This window comes from Melospiza melodia, chromosome 5, assembly GCF_035770615.1.
Source record: "Melospiza melodia melodia isolate bMelMel2 chromosome 5, bMelMel2.pri, whole genome shotgun sequence".
Lineage (NCBI taxonomy): Eukaryota > Metazoa > Chordata > Aves > Passeriformes > Passerellidae > Melospiza > Melospiza melodia.
This window is the reverse complement of record NC_086198.1, coordinates 39,540,221-39,564,221: the sequence shown is the minus strand read 5'-3', so window position 1 is coordinate 39,564,221 and position 24,001 is coordinate 39,540,221. Positions and strand designations below refer to the sequence as shown.

The following is a 24,001-nucleotide window of genomic DNA, read 5'->3' as shown; positions in this document are numbered from 1 at the left end:
ACTTACCCATGGAACTCCACCCTCAGGTGAAGTTTTCATTCACTTCAGTGGTGAAGTGAATGAAATATATATATATATTTTGAAGTTAATGAAAAATATATATTTATAGCCTATATTCAGGTGATATCTGCCTGAGTAAGGCCACAGGATTTGGATTCGACATAAATCAAGGTACAAAACATTCCCTCACCAAACAAAACTGTAAAAGAAAACTGTAAAAGAAAACTCTAAAAGCTCTGCCACCATAACACCACTATTCCAAGTGCGTGATATTGGACTGCTATTGTGCCTGATAGTTGCAGGAAAAGCAGAGCACTCTGTTCCATTCTCCCAACACAGATCTCTGCAGGTACTTTTAATGGGGCTGTTAATAAGCTGGCAGCCATCCCAGCCAGATGGAGCACTTTCAAACATTGTCCTCACAGCTTTGTCAGGACTGTTGACACGGCCTGTCAACAATGGAAAATTGCCACTGCACCCAGCAACCATCTTCATTACAGGGAATCACATTGTTAATCTACAGCCAAATGCAACTGGAGGCAGGGAGGGAGTTTAGATTGCACCCATCTGTACACTATCACTCCAGGTGGCAGGTCGTTCTTCAGGATTAGAGATTGAATCAGTCTCTCCATCATCAATAAGCCCTGCTCCACAACAAGAACCTGTCAATCCAATATTTTACATCCAGCACCGTGAGGGCTGCACAGCATAGTAATGAAATTTCCCTCTAAGCAGGCCGTGGGGATCTGTATCAGAGAGATACATCTCTTTAAAAAGCTCAGGAAAATCAGACAGTGTGCTGCACAATCTGGACACTAACTCAGTTTCCAGCACCACCCTAACTGTTATGTCTGTTTGGGGGTGAGATCTACCAGATAAATCAGCATTTTAATGCTGATTCTTATTCTTATTCTTATTCTTATTCTTATTCTTATTCTTATTCTTATTCTTATTCTTATTCTTATTCTTATTCTTATTCTTATTCTTATTCTTCTCGTTCTTGTTCTTGTTCTCATTCTCATTCTTATTCTTTTTCTTATTCTATTCTTATAAAGAAATCTTATTCTTTTGGTAGAAATTCATATTGGGCAATTATTTTCCATTTGGAAATGTTTGACAGCCTCAGAAAAAATTTTCATCCCTGAAACGAAACAAGCTTGTTGATATACAGCTGCTACATCACATCGTTTTCTCCACTTCTTACAACTATAACCTAGGCTAAAAAATGGTTTCATATTACTCCTTATTAAAACTTGCTGTATATTATATATTATCTTTTCAAAATGCAGTTTAGGACATTCCAGAGCCCACTGGAATTTCCTCAAAGTCTACTTGCAGCAGGCAATTTATTGCACTGAGAAGTCTTCTGCCCCCTTAAATTACCCATTTTCTCTTATGTATGTGTAATATGCCTACAACTATGGCACCTAATCACCATCTCCAGGACCTTCCTGAATCAGAAGTTTACTTCAATACTTTAGGCATTTTGACTTTCTGATATGTTTATTTTTAAAATATATACTAAAAAATGAATACATGCATGCTAGCTGCAGCACATATGCTTTCATTATTACAAATGAAACTTCATAACAAAAATATCATGAGTGCAAAATTCTCATATTGTAACAGGCATCTAGCTCCTTAAATGTATATTAAATGTATTGCATTCATTCCACTTTGTTAGATTATGGATTGTAAATTCATCTCCCCCATCTTTTTTCTTAAGTGTTCAAGTTTTAGCTGATAATGATTAGTTACAGTATGTGTTTCAAAGCAGATAGAAATAGGAATAAATTCGTTTTCTCAGTTTTGCACAATCTATTATTAATTTTTGTAGGTTGTGCATTTATTAAACACCGAACAAGATCAAGCTAGCAATTATGATCATTAAACAGAAATGACTGTGTGACACTGTCACAGAAACTGCTGAAAACAGGAAAGCAAAGTGGAAGACATTAAAGCTATGGAGATACAGGACAGAAGACAGACTCTATACCCCTATTTTCTGAAGCAGTAGGACTGGTAGAGCTATATCCTAGAATATGTCTTTTACCTCAGTGCATCATTTAGTTTTGGCTTATTGCTTCCACAAATATAGAAAACACATTTGTTTCCAAATATAGTTTCTTTGGAAGCAGTTAATTTGATTATTATCAATGTACTACTGTTGTATTTAACCAGGGGGAAAAAAAACAACACACCAGCTTCCATTCCTGAGCTCTCCTTTTTAGCCTACTGACACTGTGTTTGGATTAATGATGGTATTTCTTTCCTAACTACAAGGATCACAGTCCAGCACGTACGGAGTGGGCTCTGCCCACAGGACTGCAGTGCAGTAATAGAAATCCCTGCTAAACTAAATTTTGTGGCTCATGGAAAAGAATATTAGTAAATATTCCATATGTGGTACCTGTTAAACCCACCTTGAACTGAGAGGAATGCAATGATTCACTTCTTCATGCCCGGATCCTTCAATAAAAAAAATCAGATTCAATAAATTATCAGAATGGAATTTAATTTAATCTGAAGGACAAGGAGAGAAATATGGAACTTCTCTCCCATATTCTTCAGTCATTTTATAATTTATAAAATAAGGCAACATCCTTTGCTATATCCTGTTATTTTTTCTTGGAGGCTAAATAACTTGATGCCATGAAAGGCAACATCACATGAAGAGAAATGCTTCTGCCTCAGAAAAAGTTTTCTGTCTAGAACTCAAAATCCTCTATTTATTGTCAGACCCTAATCAGACCTTTTTGATGACCTAGGTCTTGCTTGGCAACACTTATAAGAAAATAAAGGTTACATTTATGCTACATTTACACTACAAGAACTGTTCTCTACCATCAGACCGCCTGGTACAACACACTTGCATTTCCTTTGGGCTTGATTTCATCAATAAAGGATTAAGTCTGCCCAAAGTGTACTGCAGCCCACACTGTTCAATGCTTGGCTTGAGTGCCTTTGGCCCCTTCTGCTCTTTTGTTACCCATCCCAAAAAAGGGAGCTGGTTTTTCTGTTCAAAGCATGCAAAACAACAATTCTGGCACAATCTGCTAGAAGGTTATTTTTTAAACACGATGCTGAGTCTATATTTTGTGCCATGGGCATTGCATGTGACCTATGAAGATAATTTAAGGTGCAAGGTTTGCCAAGATAATGTGGGAAGACCATGCAAACACTAATTTTAATACCATTCTTTGTGCAAATGAAACTTCCAATGCAGACAAAAAAAGAGCAGAAGGAGCAAAAGTTAAAGGACATGAAATTGAAATGAACAGGCCGTGTGTCATACCCCAAGGGATTTTGGCTCAATGCTACAAGCATCTTCCAAGAAGATTAAGCATCCATCATTAAATCTGGCCTCCTGCTCTGCCACACACAACTCCAAAGTTATGAATTCTGTTACTGAGTTTCCAGGGGGGAAATTTACCACCAAACTTTCAGAATCACCTTTGCATTTCTAGTACTTTCACACTGCCTGGGAACTTGTTGAACTTCTTGCATCAATTAGAGAAAGCTTAATGTTAGTGTTCTGGCTTCCACCATTCCAGAAGAGCCAGATAATGGACCATTCTGAGCCTGCCTGTAACCCCAGAACTCCTCTCAAGTAAGGAGTATTTCTAAAGGCTTTTACCCGTTCATGACCTCCTTATATTACCAAAGTGATGTAATTTGCATGAGTCCAATGGAGACTTAGCTCTTCCACGTGCATTTTAAGCTGGTGGATGCAGAAATGCACCCCACCACAGTTCATGGTGGATTTATCTGTCACTCAGGCCTAATGAATTTCTTCCACTAAGCAGCCCTGCAGTGAAATTTTCTAGTTATACAACTAGAATGAAATTTTACAATTTATGCTGCCCAGTTACAGCAGTTTAGTGAACACACGTGTTTAAATGAAGATAGAGGAAAGGTGGATGATTTGTGTAGAAAGCAGCACCATCTGAGAAATCATTTTAAAACAATGATTACAGCCATGATATGTGTGGAGGCATAGTGAAAGAAATTGACTTATATGGCCAGTTACAATATATTTCACCTAATGGAGGAAAAGCTGAGTCAATGAACAATTTTGTACCACCGTTATTGCAAAATGATTACAACCCCCTTTATCACAGCTGTACAATATGCTGACTGAACAGGAAAACATGCAGCACACACAGTGTATATAGTGATTTCCACCACCATATAAGTAAATGTCAGACTTGCTTCATCTATTCAGTGATTTTCTTAATGAAAACGTCAGCATAATGCTGGCATTTCCCACCTCTCTTTTAATTCCTACTCTCTTCTCTCATCCACTATTTGACCTTTGCACGCACTTGGTAGCTTGCCCAAGGTGCTGTCACACCTTCATTGCCCCTCTCTAATGATGCTCTTTCCCTGCCAGATTCAAACAGGATCCTTGGGAAGCAATTGCAGGGCCCTGCTCCCAGTAGGATGACGAAAATCTGAACACCTCAATATTTTAGGTGACTTTTCACTTCCGCTCTGAAAAGACTTAACTAGGAAAGCAGTGACACACAATTTGAATGTTTTACCCAAGACAGTGACAAATTTGGAGTAATGTGAGTTTTATAAGGTAGGAACATGGCATATGTATGGCATGTAAGATAGGAACATTTTGGCAGCAGCTCTCCGGCCACAGAGAGCAACACAACTTTCCCTGGCCTTTCTGGGAAAGGCTGTGAGAAGATCAAAGCAAAAAATGAGAAAAAATTCTTATCTTCCCTTGCTGCACCTGTTGTTGTCAACACGTGGAATGTGTTATGGAGATTTGTTTACCAAAGGGGGGTTTCTTAATTAGCTAATGGGGATGGTGTTTGGACTGGAGGACCAATAAGGTCCAGGTGTATCATAAATGTCTATAAAAACAATGGGTTTCGTAATAACTATAACGATAACTATAATATTCTAATTTTAATAAAATCTTAATATTCTTTTATAACACAATTAAAATTTTAATTTTAATATAATTTATTTTAACTTTTTAATTTTTATTTTTAATTTTTTAATTTTAATAAAATTACAATTTTAATATTATTTTATATTTTTATAAAATATAATATACAATATATAAAAATATATTTTATATATATATACCAAATATACATATATACAAAAATATATATACATACATATATATACATATATATACACACACATATATATATGTGTGTGTATATATATATATACATACACACACATTTATATATATATATATACATGTATATATACATGTATATATAAAAAATAAAGGGATTGATCAGCCTTCTGTGAATCATGGAGTCAATGCTAATTATTACCCAGCCAGAAAATGGCATATACATGGCATACAAGTGCCATATTGACCCCATTTTGATCACCACAATACAAGAAATATATTTAGCTAAGAGAGAGCATTGAAAAGAGAGCGTCCAAGATGATGAAGGGCCTTGAGGGGAAACCATGTGAGGAGCAGATGAGGTCCTTTGGTCTGTCCTGGAGGAGGCTGAGAGGAGACCTCACCACAGTTACAATTTCATTGTGAGGTGAAGATGAGGGGCAGACACTGACCTGTTCTTTGTTCTCAGTGACAGGACCCAAGGGATGGCCTGGAGTTGTGTCAGGGGAGGTTCAGGTTGGATATCAGGAAAAGGTTCTTCATCCAGAGGGTGTGTCAGGTGCTGGAATGGCCTCCCCAGGGAAGAGGTCACAGCACCAAGCCTGACAGAGTTCACAAAGTGTTTGAACAACCCTCTTTGGCACATGGTGTGATCCTTGGGGATGATCGTCTGCAGGGGCAGGAGCTGGACTCGATAATCCTTGTGGGTCCCCTCCATCTCAGCATATTCTTTGATTCTGTGAAAATCAGGCCATGTTAGTTGCATTTATAGTACCATGTTGCAAAGAAAAGACTTGATAATACTCTTGAGCTGGCAGCTGCCCTGAAAGATCAACATTTTATCTGGATCCTATTGCCTCCTGTAGAAATACAAATGAATCATGGTTCAAATAGGAAATAGGTTCAAATAGCTGAAGTAGGAAGAAAGATAAAAATCTTTTTTTTTTTTTTTTTTTTTTTAATCCACATCCTGATTGTGCACCATTTTTCCTGGGGATCTGAGGCAATTTGTCTCCACTGTACTGTGCATAAGAGCCTCTTGCATGTATTAGCCAAAAACTGACCTCACAGCAGAGCCAGAAAGGAAGGGCAAGGGTGTACAATAAATCCTGGAGTGACTTGAAGAAGGAATTAGTAAAAGTTGGCCAAATCCAAAGCTTCCTTCCTCATCAGTGCATTCTGAGAGTTTGTTCTCTCCTTCCAGGTCCTATACATACTCAAAGACTAAGTTTCCATTGCAGAAGCTCCTTCTCCTGCCTATTGGAATGAAAAGACCGGAGGCAATTACCTTTTCTATACGATCCTCCCATTTCTATATGATATTCTCTTACATTGTCTGTGGTTAAAGAAAGGAATGGGCTAAGTGCAAGGGCAAATAGTTCATAGCTAGTGGATTTCACAAGGTTCAACAAGGGCCAGAGCTGTCTGGGCTACACAAGTACCCTTGCTGATATTGTGCTATGTCAGCATGCTCATTTATTTACACACAGAAACACAAGGAATTCCTGCCTTGGGCAGAAAGTAGTTACCAGCAGCAGTTAAGTCTAAACCAAAGATAAACTGTTTGGGGAACAGAATTAGAATCTATTTAAATTCCTTTCTACACAGCATAACAAAATAGATCTCCTAAAAACAGTTGTTTATGAATTTGACAGGTCTCTTCTATGCCACAATCTCTTACTGTTAGCCAGGTTATCTATAATCAGCTTTTCCTCATGAAAACATGGAAAAAAATAAGTTGAAATGAGGCTTACAGCAAGGTATTGAACATAATAAGTAGGATGAAATAGTTAAAGCTTTAGCTAAATATTTTTCATTTTTATCAGTTCACGGGGTGCTGAGAAAAAATAATGTACAAAAGAAGAAAAAGTATTCCACATACCATAGGAAAATGTTCACCATCTAAAAAAAAGAGAGCAAAAGGATCAGAAGTCAGCAAATGACTGCAGTAGGATCCTCTCTGCCACAGACCAGATGAGCATCTCTGAAGTTTGGAACAGCAACAACTTCTTTAAGCAACTTTAGACACCTGTGATTGAGATTTTTGGCCATGTGCTCTGCACAGAAGCATAATCGAATGACAAAGTTCTGCAGTAATAAATGACTCCATGTAATGGTGAGTGCTACAGAGCAGATTGCTTATTTCTGGGAGTGAAAGATACAGCACTTGTTCAAGGATAATCTGATAATAGATCACAAGGAATTCCAATGCCACAAAAGACTAAGCAGGGCCTTGGGATTTCACCAAGAAGAGGGACATAACTAACCTAGCACAATCTAATGATGAAGGAGACTCAGTGCAAGCTGATTTACTGCTGAACAACCTTCTCTTGTCTCGCCTCATCTTAAGGAACTGAAATGTTTTCCATAACAGGTCATAAAGGCTCTGTTTTTCCCCTGCAGCAAAAGCCAACAGGTTTTACTTTGTAGGAAGGAAATCTGCGCAAGCACTCCCAGACTATGAAAACAAACCACTTCTTTCAACTAAACAAAATCAGTGCAGTAATACAAATTCCCTGTGTTCCCCCATGAGAAAACAATCTTTATCAAACCCTGCAAAAACAGCATTAAAAAAAAGATGATCTGGTCGTAGCACATCTTTCAAAACTATTAGTTTTACCCCATCTCCTATTTTATTAGACAGCATTTGTTTGTTTGGAGGGGCAGGCTGCACTGGTGTGGTAGAGAATTTTCCACATTGGGAAGTTTCCATAGGAAATATTTTCTCTTTTTATATTGGTAAAAATGAGTTGGTGGCAACCAAGATATCACTTGGCTAAAAAATGTATGAGGAAAGGCAAAAGGTGCAAAGCTTAGAGTCACAGGAAAGAGAGAATTTGAGCTTTCTGCACCTTCCAGAAGACGAAAATGCATAAACAGTGGATTTTAAATAGGAAGAAAAAAATAGGGAGAGTAAAGCCATAGTAGATAAAGAGAAAAGCTGAGTTCTTTTCACAAGTGATATTTCTACAGAATGCTTTCAAAGGAAAAGGATTGAACAGACACTTTTCCCTCTCCCTTCAGAGTCTGGGACCATTATTCCATAATGATAAAGGGAAAAAGTAGAAACCTCAAATAATTATAAAATAGTAAGCATCATCATTAGGCCTGGATGGCCTTTTTTGTTTGCCAGGAGATGTGTTGTCATTAGATTTAATCAATGTCCTATTTCATTCAAAATAAGCAATTTTGCTTCCTACTTTAGCAGTTTTTGACTGGAAATCTACCAAAGCTTATAACCTTAAATTGATGGATGATCTTTTTAAAGCTGCATACTTGACATTGCCAGCTACCTAATGTGTAAGTGACAGAGTTTTTTAGGATTGAATTAAATATTATCTAATCCATACAGATTGAAAGTTTTTAGGGTGTTGTTACCCAAGAGGCTTCTCTAATAGTGACTCTTGCCTCTGCCCTAAAGTTTTAAATAACTTCTGGGTTATATTTTTTTAATTCAAACTTGCTCCTTCCCATCTGTTATCCTGTGCCACAGTTGATCAAGACTACCTGCATGTGTTTTGCTGTGGAAAAATGAAAAAAAAATATAATCTATTATTTTTTCCTTTTTTATCCAGTTCAAGATACAAATAATTCAGTTTTATTCAGTTTTTTGTTCCTCTCTTATCTTTCTTTTTTCTGATCCTGTATTTCTCAGTCATTAAAACTCCTTAAATAAAAGTGCATAAAAGTATGTAAAGTTATATTTACATACTTTATGCACTTTTATTTAAGGAGTTTTAATGACTGAGAAATTTTTGAAATAGCTGTTTCTACTGCAACACATTAATGAAGTTTGCCTATGATATTTTTTTCACTACACAAATTTTTAATCTAACAGATCACTTGCTAATATAAATATCTTATTCTGTTTTGTAGCTTGGACCCCCAAGTTCTCTTTTAAGATATTGTAGAATTACCTATGAGCAATCCTGTAAAGTTTCAAGTATAAAGTTATTAACATTTAAAGTAGATACCCTTAGGTAGTTAGAAGAAATGATTCTATGACATAAATTAAGTAATTTTAGCAGAAATTAACGAAAAAGAATTTTTGAAGTGCCATAATTTTCATGAGAATTCCCCATATTTGAAAGAGATTGACTGAGATTTGCACTTTACACGTTTTTTTCCTCTTGCTTAAGAGGTTGTGCTTTATTCATTTATAATAATAGGCCACTTTATAGGGTATTATTATTCTCAGGGAATAATTTTGAATGAGAGCATAGTGAGGACCTAACAAACCAAGAGTTCAGAATTTGAAAATCAGACAGGAAAATTTATTTGATAATATTTCTCAATGAAGAGAAAAGTCTAAAGTTCTATTTGAGAACTTTCTTGATTGCCACGTTCTCAGCTTCATGGCTGATTCTAAGCCCAAACAGCCTGAATGACAACTCATATGCTTAATGTTAAAATAGCAATGAAGTGCTTTAAACCAGGATCTAAATATTTCATACAGATATGATCAGAAGCATGTATTCATCTTGGACAGGGAATCACATTCCATTTACATACCTCCTTGTTTTTGAGTACGTGGTCTGAAGTTCAGAGCCTTAAAAATACATTTATTTCAAAGGGTGCTGGATCTGGCATTAATGAATAACTCTGGCTGCAGTAATATGCTATTTGAAAATATTTAATTGAGGTCTGAAAACTCTGTGGAATACCAAAGCAATTTTCAGTACACTCTGACTAAATTCAATGGCCAAAACTTTCAAACACTTGTGGGTCAAGCCCTAAAAGAACTGAAACTGGAAGACTTGATGGTACAACCCCTATTACAAGAAAACCAAGGTCTAATTGTGGCCTTCCAGCTACCTGAGGGAACTTAGAAGAAAGCTGGGGAGGCTTTACAAGAGCCTGGAGTGAAGGACAAAGGGGAATGGCTTCAAACTGAAGGAAAGTAGGTTTAGATCACACTTGAGAAAGAAATTCTTTACTATGAGGATTGTGAGGCCCTGGCACATGTTATTGTAAATGCAATAACATATGCCAACCCCAATGAGGGGAAAGAATGATGCTTTCTTATCTTATATAAAGATATATAAAGAATCTTATCAGAAGGCTAATTTATTACTTTATTATACTATATTATATTAAAGAATGCTATACTAAACTAAAGAATACAAAAAATACTTACTGAATGTTAAAAAGATAATAGTAAAAACTTGTGACTCTTTCCTGAATCCCAACACAGCCCCAATTGGCCAATGAGTTAAGACAACTCACACCAGAGTCCAATCAAGCAATCAACTGTGGGTAAGAAATTTCCAAACCCATTCCACACGAACACAACACAAGCAAATGAAATAAAAATTGTTTTCTTTTTTTCTGAAGTCTCTTGTTGCCTTTCTGCTTCCCAAGAGAAAAAAAAACCCCTAGACAAAGAAATCATGTTAAAAAAATGTGGATATCACAACATGTTGCCTGGAGAAGCTGTGGATGCCCCATCCATGGAAATGTTCAAGGCCAGGTTGGATAGATCTTTGAGCAACATGGTCTAGTGAAAAACGTCCCTGTCCATGGCACAGGGATTGGAACTAGGCAATGTTTAAGGTCCCTTCCAACCCAAACCATTCTATGATTCCACCCCCGGGGCTTATACTGAACACAGTCAATAAATTTGCTGCCTTGGAAGCAAATACTGGCTATAAGCAATACCAGCACACTACTGCAAGTTTTCAAAGTTAATTCAATCAGCATATAAAAATGTTTTCCCTGTGTAATAAATCTCACTATAATCAACCTCTCTATGACAGGCACTTCCATATGATATGTAAATTTCAATTATTTATTTAGAATATATTCAGCATTTTCATATGACTCCATTTTCTGTTTAAAAAAATTTGGGAGTTGAATTAAATAACCAGTTCTCCTTTGGAAAATGCTATTAACAACATTGAATGCCAACATAATAATGGTGCTTTTCAAATAATCAGACTACAAATATACTTTGGAAGTGAAAAAAGGGTTTAACTCAAACTTCCTTTAGGATCTTCCTGGGTAAATCTGCTATGCTGACTTCTTTATGGTACGCAACACAAAAAGAGATAAAGGTTTAAGGATATTTTACCTATTTTTCCCTGACACAAGAGAAAAACTGAATGATGTAATCATTATTTATTTCCATTTTAAAGTTCAGTCTCAATGGACTCATGCTGGATTTCCAAGTGTAAAAACATGAACACCTTGAAGGAGAAATATAGGCCCCTGACAAAAATGTACTAGTGACCCACTGACATTATGAATCTGTTTCTCATTGTTGTTAAACACTCTGGAGAAAAGCTAGGTGACCTTATTCAAGGTAAAAAAATAAAAAGGAAGCACCAGAAAACAGATGTTATCTAATGGAACTTTTTCACAGTGTACTGAATTTCTCATTGTTTCTTGAGAGACAGGAAAACCATGGCAAAAAAAAAATCAAATGTAAGCCACACAACGAAATTACAAGTTACAGACAGAGATAGGGAGTACTTTTTATTCCCTGAGCAGCAAATGATTCCCCTCCATCAGAGTAACTCAATATAGAACAAAACCACAACTTGTCCCATGGCTAGTTACTATTTAAATTTGTACAAAGCATGTTTTCTTTTGTGATTATGATCATGTAATCTCACAAGGAATGAAAGAATTTTCATGATGATGGCCTTCTCTTAAAATTGCAAAACTCAAGTTGTGAATTTCTGTTCTTTTTCTTTTTTATTGTTTTTGCAGAAAATGGTATCGAATTTATAATCTGCATTACTTCAGTGCAGACCAGACTCGCTAAAAATAATTTCTAAATGAGCATTTGCATTTAATAAATTTTTCAAACTTGTTTATTTTTTGGGATTCACATGCAAAAATTAAATTTATATGAAAGAAATAACTGAAATATATGTATCACATGGCGAAAAAATGGATGAGTAATACATACAGCAGGAAAACAAAGATTCATATTTAAAGTAGATTAAATCATATGCCTCATCAAAATGAGGGGTGTGTAATTAAAAAAACTTAAATACAAAACTTTTATGTATAGTCAATGTATATACACCTCCACATATCACAGGAAGTTTGATTATAGACAGGTAAGTGATGAATGCTAAACTGTGGTAGAAGGATACATCAAAAAAAGATATTTGAAGGTCCATAAATAAGAATTGTTTGTTGCTAGATCCAAAAAATCAGCATGTGAATGATTAGTTGCACCCATGACAGATATTTCTCCTCTTTTTTCTTTCTGGCCCCTTGTATATTTAATTTCACTCTTTAAAAGAGAAGAAATTCAAAAGGAGAATAATTGTAGAAAATCCACTGGACAAAGACAGCAGACACACAGAGGGTGTAGATTTCAATTTCCCCTGATCCCACCCTTCTGGCTGTGCCTCATTGTGAGAGACATGAGAAAAATAAGTAACTGCAGAAAAGGAGAGTCTGGTGAGGACGGGAAACACCATCTGAAGCTGTTCATACGTATTCTTACCATCAGCATTTCCTATTAAATGGAGATAATTGATATGGGTTCTCTGGATTCCATTCTGAACCTTCCCTTGTCCAAGGGAGCAAAGACAACTTGTAGATTTTTGACCTGGTGATTGGTTTTTAGAATGGTGCCATGTTTAATGCCATGCTGCTGAAATGCCATTGGATATGTGTGTGCACCTTGGCCACCCCCTAATCAAACAGGAACCTCTTAACTGGTACAAGCTAAGAGGAATTTTTGACTGTTACTAGAAACACATTCTGGCAACACTGTATGGACTCAACTTCCGTGAAAATTCCCATAAACTATTTCTGAATACAATCCCTACATTCAATTTGGCAAGGACAACAAGAAACTCAGGATTCTAGTTTAGGTTGGCAGTATCTCTTTCCCTGCAGGTAAAGGTTTTGCCTGTGATTTTTGCCTTCATAGAGGAAGAAAAGTGGTTGTTTTTGTCTGCCTGTGTGGCTTTGAGGTCTGCCTTCTCCCTTTCCAAACTAATCCAATAAAATAAAAAGTGTTATGGAAAGTATGACTCCTATGAGAGAGGAGTAGTCTGACTTTGAGGGAGAAAAAGTGTCTGCATTAGGATGATAAATGACTGACTATAATTAATTGTTCAATTAATTGATTTTACAATAAAATCCAGTATTAGAAGTAGTGGCCTTAAATACACCATGACCCGCAGTTTTATCTGATAAATTATGCTCCATCAAAATCCACACTCAGCAATTATTTATTGTTCAAAGTTCCAAATTGGATCTTCTACTTCTGAATTAATTTGGATCTTAAGTATTTTGCATTTGTATTGCCCTCCAAAAGGGTTTGTGTAAAAATCATGTTTAAAAAAGGGATATACAATATTTACAGTAGCAACATGCTTGACTTTCTATGATATTAAAAAGGCTTAGCAAAAGGGAACAATGCTCATCATCTAAATGTCTGCTCTAGAAAAATTATTCCTAGGTTACTTTCAAGATGCTGCTCTCCCTGGATTCAATTTATGTTCTGCATCTACAATAAAGGGCAAATGTCTCTGCAGTTCCCTGCTGAAATCAGTGTTGGGCTTGTACTTCTCAGTCTCACAGCTTGGAAGAATGCCATTGCAAAGGAGCACGGAAAAGGGAAATGAGCCATCGCAGAGAAAGTCAAGAGTGAGGATGCACTTCAAATCAATTTTGCCATGAAGTTGAGCTCTTGTTATGTCTGCTAGGAATGGATTTTAACAGATAGGAGAGAATAATCTCAGGGTGACTATTCTCCTAACCACATAGATTATGGGGTTTTTTTCCTTTTATTTTAGTCTTTTCTAGAAAAACCAAAATTTTAAAGATTTTTTAAAACGTATATTTTTCAATGGTGCTAAATGTCTAATTGATTTCCACAACATTGGTTCTATCTTGGAAAAAAGATGCTATTTAACCTATAAAATGTTCTAGACAGATTATTAAATCAGGCTTTGTTACTCTTACTGCTATGTTGTAATGGTGGAAGAGACGATGGAAGAGATAAAAGATGATGGAATCAATCTGATGAAGTATTGGAAAGAAATTTGAAAAGGCATTTGACAACATATCAAATAAAGGGCACAATTCAATAAGGGATCACAATTCAAACGTTCAGTAGTGTATAGAAGACTACACCATTTTAAAACCACTAAAATATGTTTTTATAAGTGCTATCCTACTGCACAGGACAAAAACTGAGGAATAAGATTTCAGAATAGCTGAAAAATCACAAGAATTGCTCATAACCACTCCAAGGGTATTCCACAACTAACTGAAATATAGGTCATAAGACTTAAAAAGAAAAAAAAAAAGGAAAATTCAGCTTCAAATACTTACCATAAACCCATCACTACAGTTACACACATCAGCATCTTTGAGTTCAGCTTGCAGCAGCAGTTAGGCGCTGTTGGCAAAAAGAGAAAGCAAAGTTTGTTGCTACAAATTTCTGGATTATCGCTCAAAATATCCATGTCTGCAGTCTGGTTTAGAGCAGCCCCATGGTAAGAATGTATTTGGGATTTGTTATCGTTTGGGCAAGCATGCCAAGATAAGATCTTAACAACTATATTCGAAACGTGCACAAGTTGGTTTACGCTGCCTGCAGTGCTGCATTGATTCCTATCTCCTTCCTGAGTAATTTCACTAACAAAAGGGTCATAGCAAATGTACACAGAGCCAATAAGCCTACAGACATTAACTCCCCCCTGCTCCCCAAAGTCTTTATATAACAAAAATTGTGAGTGGTTGATTGTGGCTTAGATACACTGCCAAAGGAGTTTTCATCGACTCGCCGTTTATTCACATTGCAACATTCTCAAATTCACTTCATCTATTTTTAGAGACAGATAATAAACATTTATGTGATCAAAATAAATAATACAGGACTGCTGAAACACATCTCAAAGGCTTTGTTATTCAGAATGCCACCAGCTCCTGCCAAGGAAGTACACTCAGCACTAGCCACACTTCAGGTTTCAGCCATTTATTTTTGACATAATGAAAATGCCTTCTCTACGAGTACATGGCCACTCTTCCTCTCTCGCATCAGAGTCTACAAGCTATTGAGGGTAAAAGATGTATGAGCCTGTTCAGCCTAAGAGCCAGCAACTTAGTCAGTATGTTTCTTTTTTTAGTATTTAATATCTTTCCTGACTGCAGCAGATTTAGTGTGCTTGGAAGTTAACACTGAAGTATTTGGACTGCCACTGCTTGAGCGACAGCGACCACTGAGAAAGGACAGCAAATCAGAATTTCTGCTTGTTCTACATTTAAACACATTGTTCAAGAGACAGGATAAATACTTTTTTTTTAAAAAAGAATCCCACCCATCAGGCCACTGTGCCACTGTGAACACACGTTGCTGCTCAGCAGACACGTCTCTGTAACCACAGCTGCTCACATTCCTTTGTGGATGCTTACAGCCTGCCGACAGAAAGTCCTGAAATGAAGATGAAAAGGAGAAAAAAACCACTGGATTCCAGATGATCTGACTGGCTTCAGACCCAGGAATCTGAGGAGGCATCTGCTTAAATCTTCGGAGGGGGTTTATCTAAATAAATCTGAGGGATTAATACATTACACCATTCCCAGATAACCTATCTGCAAAGGCATTAACTAAGAGTTTGGAATACAAGTAAAAGCATTCACCACTTCTACCTCAGCAGCCCAAAACTGCAGCCAAGCCACATGAGAGTGCATATTGACACCAGATCAGTCCTTTCTAAAGATCTATTCAAAACTGCATTGTTCCCTGCAATCAGCAGTTTTAGGCCAAATTCTATGAATCCCACTGACCTTGTCTTTTATCAAATAAAATATGAAGCACTGGTGAATGGAATGGAAATTTTAACTAAGCCCAACAACAGTTTAAGCATTCCATGCTGGGATATGCAAAAGAACAAGGCTATTCTGTAAAAGTACAAGCAGACATGTAGCAGATTAGATTGTCTGCACCAGCATCTCTGAAATTCAATCCTTTCTTAAATCATTTCAAAGGCAGATGGACAGTGTTTTGCCAAGTCTGCAATTTGGTGGCAATGAAATTGCCTCATGAATGTGAAGTTAGATGACTGCTTAGAATTTCATATATTTGTGAGAGAACAGAGGCAGAATTATCTGAGGTCTTCTAAACTGCAAGAAAAGAGAGGAAATTGGCTACATGCTGAAGCATCGACAAAAGGACAAGTTGAATCTGTTTATAAGAATGCTGGCAGAAGATTTAAGTGCCTTACAATTTCAAATCAAAGGCCTGCAGGTGGAGAAAAGCTGGAGAGAAAAAAGAGAAATCTGCAAATACACTTACACTTTGCTTCTGATATGAGATAGAAAAGTGGAACAGAGAAACTAAGAGAGGAGGAGGAATATCAGGAATTTTTAATACAGGTAAGTATTTCTGAGCTCAAATTTGCAAAAATTTAGGAGATAATGGGGGGGAAATGACTATGGTAAATACATTTGAAAGAATCCCCTGGCACATAAAACAGAAAAAAAGAAAAATTACAGGCTATTTAGTTTTGTATGATAGCAAGGATATTTAAATACCTAGTGGCTATATTTTGGTTTTATGACTTTGTTAGGATACTTGCAGTATAAGCTGTGAAAGCCACTTGTAGTTTACTTTGCAATACTACCCTTCAGTTGTCTTCTTCAGTGTTATATCTGAAGGAGAGGCTTTATAACAGATTTTCCTACAGTTGGTTTTAGTTTGTGCAAAGAGTACCTGTGCAAAAGATGACAACATTGGTAGATAACAGAGCTCAAATGTACTTCTATCTTTATAATGATACAAAAATCTCATTACTCTTGATATGCTGTACTGGGTACTTTTCTACAAGGGAGACAGGGAAAAGGAGGACATCCCCAGATATCCTCTTGTTTGGAACATCAACATCCCTACAGTTACTAAACATTAATAAGAGCGCTCAAAAATGGCAGATCATTTCTGAAGAAAGGGATGAGAAGCCTAAAAACCATTTTTTAAAGGACTCAGACTTCTGAAATAGATATGACTTTAGGTATCTGACTTCAGCTCTGTGATCCAAGAAGTTTCTGTTCATTGTCACTTTAATAATAAGGCTTTGCAAACACTGTCTATCTGATTTTGATTTGAAACTTTATTCCTTCATTTACTTGTCTCAATTTCACCCTGTTTCAATGTCAGAAGAATAAGAAAAATTGACAGGATAATGTTTAGGTTTTTAGACTCATTTTTGAGCTCAGAGCATGTTCACACACCCACTCATGGCATGCTTGACCCACAGGTTTAACCCTCTGCCTCTTCAAAAGTCTCTCAGTGGTTTGGCTGACACTTGTCGCAGACATCCTTCAATGAAAAATCCTTTCCTTAGGATTTTCCTCCTGAGAAGCTGGGAGGCCTCAGGAACAAAATGCAAACATTGATTATCTGCTGCTGTGGAGTGCAACAGGTGCATCTGTGATTGGCCCATGTTGGATGTTTGTAATTAATGGCCAATCACAGTCAGCTGGCTCAGACAGAGAGTCTGAGACACAAGCTTTTTTTATTCATTCTTTGTTTTTCTATTCTTAGCTAGCTTTCTGGTGAAACCTTTCCTTCTATTCTTTTAGTATAGTTTTAATGTAATATATATAATAAAATAATAAATCAAGCCTTCTGAAACATGGAGTCAGATCCTCATCTCTTCCGCAATCCAAGAGCCCCTGTGAGCATCGTCACAGACACTCATCTTGGGTAACAGCCTCATGCAGAAACAGGAGTGTTCAGATCCACCTCAGCCAAATTTCAAGGAATCCAGTCCCCAGCTTCCCTCTGTGATGCCTCTGCCAGAAAACAAGGCAGCCTGGATCAGAGCACCACAGAATGATGCAGTCTGTCCTGCAATATCTGGACCTGTCTACTTTCATCATCCCCAGTAGGCACAGTGATTACCGTCTGGCGATTCAAGAAACATCTGTGACATATTTTTAGAACTTATTTCAGTCCTCTCCATTTTCTTTCATCACAATCTTTTGTCTTTACTCCGTGTTACTTACCTATTGCAACACTGGAACTGGAAATTCAGTTTTGCTAGTCTCTCTTTTTATTTTGTCTTTTAATCTTTGCCTCACTTTCCCATCCTCTCATGTCACAGCACAAATAAACTTGTCCCACCCCCTAGCCTCTTTAACTACCATTTCTCCTCTCTATTCAATCTCTTTACACTCAGAAATAGCACTCTGTGTCCTGCCTTGAACTGCCAGCTCCCTTCAATACAGCTAAGTAACTCTTGAAATCAGTCCCCTTTTGGCTTCTCTAACTCTGCACTATGACAATTTTCTCCTGCTGCCTTTCTTCTACAGAACTCTCTAGATTTTGTTGTGGTTCTTGGTGGGAAATTCAAAATACATATTATTTTGTCTCCTTCACTCTTGCCTTTAAATTTTTCTCAGGCTACCCTTACCTGCAAATTTAAATTTAAATACTTTTTAAATACAACTAAGAGCCCTCAGCATCCCAGACCCATTGCCCCCTTGTCTCTCTGACATCTTTCAAATTCCACAAAATTAAAATAGACATCTTGATATTCACTTGCACCACTTTTTAATCTGAATGGCCAGCATTTCACTGCCATGTTTGTATATAAATACAAAACAAATTTGGTCCCCCCCATTTATTAAAAGTGCTGCTGCAAAGACTGGTCTTCTACTACAAAGTTGTGTCCATGTCACCCCTCTCTTTTCATTGTTGTAATACTGGGTCACTTTTTTGTATGAAACACAATCTCCTTGTGTTTATTCCTCATGCCAAGAACATCATGGACTCATCCAATTCCCCATTCAGCAATTTCCAGTAATTCAGCAGCAGGAACTCCAAATGACTTCTCAGCTCAGTCTCCATATTTTAACTGCTCCACCTCTCAGGTGACAAAGTAAAAAACATCCCCATCGTTCATGAAAAAATCTCTGTTACTATGAAGCCTCAGAAAACCTGATAGTGTGTCTTGTTAAGGTCTGTGAGTACAGGGTGCCTTGACTGTGTTTGTGCACTGCACTTTTTAGCACCTGGTATTTCATTTTACCCTTGGATCATCTTGGCAGGGGCGTTCATTCATGCACTGATGCAAACTTCCACATTTATGATGCTGTGTAGGAATGTTCTCATGGTGGGGACGCCTGGTTGCAGCTCCTGGTTCATGCTCAAGACTGGTCCTTGTTCATGTTCAAAGCTGGTCCTGAAAGGGGAAGGAGAGAGGGAATTACAAGGAATTTTTATAGCTATAGATGTCTTCATAAAGAATATAGAGTCTGGAAAACTGACACAAGTTGCTGAGGACAAAATAGAAAAGTCAAGTGAAGAATCTTTTCACCAAGAGAAAAACTGGATTCCCAGAAGGGCTTCAAGCAAAAAGTCACTTCCCTTCTTCTTTTTGCCTTTCTCCCTGCCCTAGCCTTGCAGACGTGAGTTGTTCTAAAGGCAGGAGTCACATTCATGTTCACAGATTGAAAATCATGCAGAGCAATGCAGCATCTATTGTCATGACCAGAGAGCAAGGAGAGGAGTGAGGAGCTAAAAAACCTATTTCTCTTCTAGACGTATTTAGGTATGTAAATTATTCATTTTGATGGCTTTATTCTAAACTGATGCACCTATCAATACCGTTGCTGCTGTTCCAAGCAACTAAAAAAATCTGTCCAATTCTTTTCAGTGTAAATTTCTCTGAAACTTTTGGATTTGCAGGATCAGTATTACCTCTTGAGTTGTTTGCCATTTTGAACTAAAAGCTTAAGGTATTTTTAATACTCTTTGTGAAACAATATTTGCAGTGAAATGGTACTTGGGAAAGGAGTAGAAATATGTCACAGGAAGCAAGAATGTTTATACTGAATTACCTGATTTCTGTCTTTTGTGATTCTGCATATTTAGCATCATTTGGTTTAGGATTAAAGACCAGCAAAAATGACTGCTAAAGCCTTATAAGTACATTTAATCCTATTTTATACTGAGGCCTTTATTGAATCATGTATTTTAAGTTACACTCATGAGAAGTGCAGAGAAATGCACACTGAACTGGTCTTATATAGCAGTTAAAAGCCTTCTTCAAATGCTAATCATTTATAATTAGTCTACTTCAATTAGTAATGAACAAATTGCCCTCTCCAAGAAAAGAGAATATATTCCATGTGCTGATTAAAAGGGAAGAGTGATCTTCAAATTCTGAAGCAAATGATTGATGCGAAGCAAAACTCTCTCACAATTTTGTTCTTTTAACTCTTTGATGAACTGATCAACAAAAGCAAGTTTCCCAAAAGTCTTAGAAACATTATTAGCAATTCACATAAAGAAAAGCACATCTGTGTTCATACGTTCTCACTTTAAATACATCCTTACTTTAGAGCTATTTTATGTCATTTACTAAGCAGGTGTTATATTTCCTCTTTTTTCTCTCAAGGAATCAGCTTTTAATAGGCTACTTTCTAATGTGCAAAATAAAAATCAAAAAGCAATTGGCTGGTTGGGAACTGATTGTTAGGCAGTTGTCCCAAAAAGCCTTTGGGCAGGAATAAAGGCATCTGACTGATTCAGTACAACTTCAATCACTAAAGATTACACAGTTTAGGAGAAAATATCTAAGTTGAATTTTGATACAGGACTTCTTTCACTTGCTCAGTGTCTATTCTAAATAGCCCAGGCAGTGTTTACCAGAAGAATGGTTTTGCTTAGTCCTGTTGTAGAATTTATTCAGCCAATAGTGTACTTCAAGCATATGCAAATCAATAGTTTTGAAACACCTATTCTGAAATGGGGTAGGCACAAGGCAAAGGAAATTGGATAATTCATTCAGAAAGTAAGTTTCTGCTTTCTGCTGATATGACAACTGGTGAATTGCAGAAAATCAATGTTCATCTCCTTGTGTTCTGTTATTAGGTGTCCTGCTTCCAGGTGTTTGGAGTGGTCTTGTATAACTGGGGTTTTGTTCATTTGTTTTGATGGCATTTTTACTTTATCAGGAGTGTGTGGGGGATATTAAATGAAAATATACAGGATAATGCTGCATGTTAAAATGTAGAGAAAACCCTTCTCACTGATATGGTTGTGTAGGAAAATGCTGTAGGACTGGTAAGGAATAATATTAACAAAAATATTGCAAATAGAAAAATGCAGACCTGACAAAATGAGATAAACTTCTTCAATGACAAGTCTGTCTCAATAAGAGCAGCAGAACAAGGGAGAGAGTTTCTCCAGTATAAATAATGGAATTTAACTGAGATTTCTAGTACTTCAGTTTGGTTTTACCTTCCTTTCACCAATTAAAGCTCTATTCAGTCCTTCCCCTAAGGATCCACGGCATGGTCTCTGAAGGAGGAGGTGGAATTCCTTCAGCCAACTTCCAAAAGCACTGGCTGCCCTCCCTGAATTTGAGGAGGCCGGTGAAGGCACTGAAGAATTGCTTGGGATCTGATATAAACTGTAAAGCATTAAAATACTGTTAGATCATTTGAAAGCATGTAGACATGTATTAAATTGTAGTCACTCTCCTCTGTATGCGAACAGGGAAAATGATATCTCACATTACACCAACATACAGCTACAGCACTAATTAATTTCCTGGTTAAAGCCATAGATAACTCCATAAAATAATTAATAATAGCTTCATAGATAATTTACCAAGTATCTGAAATTCAGACATATTTTCTCTAGGAGAATGGTTAGTTTTCCTGTTAGTCTGCTTCTTCTTTAGCTATCAACTACATCAGTAACATTATGGGGAGCTCACAGCAACTCCATAACTGTTTTATCAGACTTGAAGAAAGATCATTATCCCATAAAAAAACAGTGTAAGCCACTCTCACTTCGCTCACTTAACCCTTTGTCTTAATTCACTTGAAAACTTAATGGTTCTTAAAAAGTAATTTATTGTGTCCAAGAACAATAAATTTCCAAAGGATTTGTTGTTTGATTGCAGGTGATTTCACAGCCTTATTAAGATGTTAGGATCTCTATATTCAGCAGTAGATTGAATTTTTGTTCTTTCAAGGTTTCCAGACACAGCAGCAATAAAATGTCCACAAGACAATGGACTACAATGTAAAGTAGCCATATAATTTATCTGTTTGTACTTTTATACAGAATAATTTACAGAACCACTATTTGTTCAGAGATTATTCAAGAGGTTACTTAGGGATAGACTTTTGGTCAAGTGCTTTAGTTTCATCACATAGAGTCAGTTTTAACTTCTACCCCAGACCTTACACCTGACTTTTCTGAAGGAGCAAGTTTAGGGATTTTCTCTCTGGGGCAAACACAGTTATATGTGTTTCCATGTTACCTCCTCCACCTTTGGAAATGAAAGTGAAATAAGGAACTGAAGAAAAAATCTATTTAATGAAAAAAAAGTCTGTATTGTTCTAAGACTGGCCTTCTCTCTGGCCTCATGATGTGAATACTGTTTTGTCTGACAGAAGATGTAGTAGTATTGTGTGGTATTATCAGACTATTAATGAACTTTCAGAGTTGTCATCAATAGTACTAATTCTGCACAAATGAAAAATAATTACCCAGGAGTCAATCAATTTAACACCTTTAACACAGAGAGTACTCTGAGAAGAAACAGGAAAAATATCTTTGCAAAATGAAAGTTGTAATAAAAAATTAAATATTATCTTTAATGAAGGGGCTTTTCATATAACAAAAGTTCTCACAGCACCAGCTTCAGAATCCATGTCTTGTTTCATTAAAAAAACATATATGGAAAAAGGAACTGTGTGCACATAAAATACCCAGAACATGAACTCTTGTTATGTTCTGTGAACATGAGACAGGAAAAAGACCTGTTCCAAAGAATTAGTGAAAATATACAGATTTCAAAAAGCAGCCTGGTTGCCTGGGAACTCAGTGAGAAGCTCAGAGCAGTTTTATAGCTGATCAAGGTTCATTCAGAAAGAGATAAAAAGTTCTTATCTAGAAAGAAATGAAGATGCATTTCCACTATACACAATATAATCTGCTGTTCAGGCATTCCATAAACATCCTCATGGTAAACCTTAAGGATTTTTTTTTTCTTTTGTGGCAAAACATCACAGAATACCTTAATACAGCTGGAAAATTTGTCTTCATATCTAAACCACAAAGAGATAAACACCTAAGGAAATACTAAGAATGCAACACAATGATGGATTTTTGTGGAGAGAGGAACTGGAAAGAAAATTATTACTTCTTTGTCAGTGATACTCTAGAAGTACAGCTAGTTGTATAATGAAAAGAAAATAGAAAAAAAAAAGAGTATAAATTTAATCTGATAATGAATTCTGGATTATAGAAAAATTCTTGATGGAAATTACTTCTCCTGGAATTTGGACAAAGCAGTGTGTGGATACACTGATGGATTGGTGGAACAGGAGCTGGAAGAGCTCTTAGTAGTTTTCCTCCTCTTTCCTAATTCTTTTCTCTTATAATTGAAAACATGAAGTATTTATAGCATTTTTGATGCCATTTCTATAGTAGGAAAAAGTTAATTCCACATTTTATGTGAAGGAACTCCCAATTGCTACAGGAACATCTTGCAGTGAGCTACCAATATTAAAAATAAAAGATGAGAACTATCAGCATTTAGTTTAACATCTACATAAGGGCTATTTTTACAGAAATCCTTTATATACTGTAGAGATAGGCACTCCTATTGCCTACATCATTTTATATTGCCAACAGCTTTTTTATGAGCCATATCAACAGAACAACCCACAGCCAGAGGGGGAAACCATATAAGTTGTACAAGCTAGAGTACAAATGGTAAGGTTATTAGGATGTAATTAGACATGAGGATGTAATGACATTAAATGGACATCAAACACCAAGTTCTTGCAGTGTGGGGCAGGATGGTGTGGGTTTTTTTGAGTGGGATGAATGGGTGAAGCAGAATGCAGAGGCCAATTCTCCTGAGCTCAGGGCTGGCAGGACCCTTCTGCCTT

At 36.6% G+C, this 24,001-nt stretch overlaps 1 long non-coding RNA gene across 1 annotated transcript; it reads right to left on the bottom strand.

Annotated features, from left to right (window-relative positions):
• Positions 1–14,414: 14,414 nt before the first annotated feature.
• LOC134419038 (uncharacterized) lies at positions 14,415–21,519 on the bottom strand. Its single transcript, XR_010027945.1, has 3 exons — positions 21,330–21,519; positions 19,114–19,266; positions 14,415–14,480 (listed from the first exon to the last, which is right to left on the bottom strand). It is a non-coding gene; the product is annotated as an uncharacterized LOC134419038 (long non-coding RNA).
• Between the last annotated feature and the right edge of the window lie 2,482 nt (positions 21,520–24,001).